At 30.0% G+C, this 1,911-nt stretch overlaps 1 protein-coding gene across 4 annotated transcripts in view; it reads left to right on the forward strand.

Moving 5' to 3' along the window:
• Positions 1 to 1,413, forward strand: part of LOC108050999 (Kv channel-interacting protein 1) — an 18,609-nt gene extending 17,196 nt beyond the window's left edge. For all 4 annotated transcript variants that reach the window (XM_044459137.1, XM_044459138.1, XM_044459139.1 and 1 more), the window contains one exon: positions 1 to 1,413. This exon is cut by the window's left edge and continues 225 nt beyond it. The gene's annotated coding sequence lies outside the window, so the exon portion shown is untranslated.
• The last annotated feature ends 498 nt before the right edge of the window (positions 1,414 to 1,911 follow it).

Raw genomic sequence — 1,911 nt, forward strand, 5'->3', positions numbered from 1 at the left:
CAACCCAAAAAAAAACTAAAATATAAAAAAAAGGGAATCCCCAAACAAGCATGACAAACACCAGTGAAATTGATGGAAAACAAGGAAATGAAACATATTAGTAATTAATCTTAGTTTAGGCAAAATATCGAAGGAAGAAATCTTTAAACTTTATGAGTGTGTTATTATATAACTAACGATGGGGTCGACAAAGATTTAACAGAATATAAAGAATATGTCATTTTTTGAGCATATTATGAATTTAATCCTGCCGAATTGGTCTTATATATGTATTTACTACATAAATATGTTTGTATATGTATGATATATGTGTAAATGAAATTAATTTCGAGAACAAAACTAAACTAAACCACCAAACCAAATGTTTGATTCAGGAATGGGATTGGTATACCGACAACAAGAGAAACAGAGCTCTTAACACGATTTACTTTACTATAAATATGCATAACAAATAATAGAATACTATAACATAAATTTACACTTAGCTAACGGATATAAAACCAATTAAATGGGGTACTCGGTTACATTTTATACAAATTTTTCAAATTTTGTTAATTTGCCCGAGCTAAATTTAATATTTCAACAGTTTAAGCATTTTTCTTCACTGTCAATTAAAGCATTAAATACACAACAAACGATAAATTAAATTAATTCAGACTGTGGAAAATTCTATTAAAACTCATTTTCAATTTGCACAAATTTGCATGTGTGGGTTTTAAAATTTGCATCAACTAATTGAATTTACAATTTGTCTCAATAAAGCTGTCTCCTAGCAATATTGGTTTGAAAAGGCAAAAAATAGATACTATATAAACACATGAATAAAATATGCCTGGGTTTTGTGTGCCCAACCAACCACCGATATATAAAAATAGCACTTGACAATTACGATTAATTTTATATTTATACAAGGCCGTGTTGATTATTTAATGTTAACTGCAATTCATAACATGACTCTTCAATTAAATTACGTTTTTATTTAATTACACATGCATGGTCATATTTACAAATAAATGCCCGAGGGTTTGTCTGACTTTTTTTTAACGCCCCACATTTTACATACCCATACTTCATCATCCCCCAAAAAAGGCGGGGTGACTTGATAAATAGACAAAAGTTGTGCAGCGAAATGAAAATGTAACATAATAAAGGAACGAGAACCATTTAACAATACTCATACACAAACATTGAACGCTTAATTGTGCATGGACAAGACAAGACAATCAATGTGGTTTGATATTTCCTATTTCCTCTTTTAGTTGTACACATTGTTCTTCCATTGTTGCTTCAAACAATAACATATTTCTGAAAAAAAGCCCCAAGCGGAGAACATAATTAAAAAGCGCGAATCAGTGGTTTTATGACGCCACGAAAAACCTTTTAATTTTTTAATTTAATTATTCAACCTAGCAGTTGACTTTAAAAAGAGCTAACTATGTATTAGAAAAAAATCTAAATGTTCAATTTTTAAACAGTGAGAACAGTAAGAGGCTTAACAAAGATTGTACCTTAATATAATTTAGGTAAAATCATCAAGCCAACGACTATGTTAAACTATATATTTTGAAGTGTTTGGCACACCTACCAAAATGGCTTCCTTCCACCATGAAATATAAAATGAACATCAGTAAAATAAAATACTCCCATCAAACGGCAAAGCCATTTTATGCGATTCCATCATCAAATAATCTTAGCATTAGTAAATGTGTTGAGCAAGACCATTTTGTTGAAAAAAAATTAATCTTGGCTAAACAAAAACCTATGCGACCTACTCGGTAAACCACCCACAATTTCTAACTTTTAAGAAACGATCTATGCAATATGAACGTACACTGTCCAAAACATAAATGGCAACTAATTGATATTAACCTATCTTTCGAATTGAAGAAAGCTATGTGTCTAACTAGTCAA

The sequence above is a fragment of the Drosophila rhopaloa genome, unplaced genomic scaffold (genome assembly GCF_018152115.1).
Source record: "Drosophila rhopaloa isolate 14029-0021.01 unplaced genomic scaffold, ASM1815211v1 contig_178, whole genome shotgun sequence".
In the NCBI taxonomy this organism is placed as follows: domain Eukaryota; kingdom Metazoa; phylum Arthropoda; class Insecta; order Diptera; family Drosophilidae; genus Drosophila; species Drosophila rhopaloa.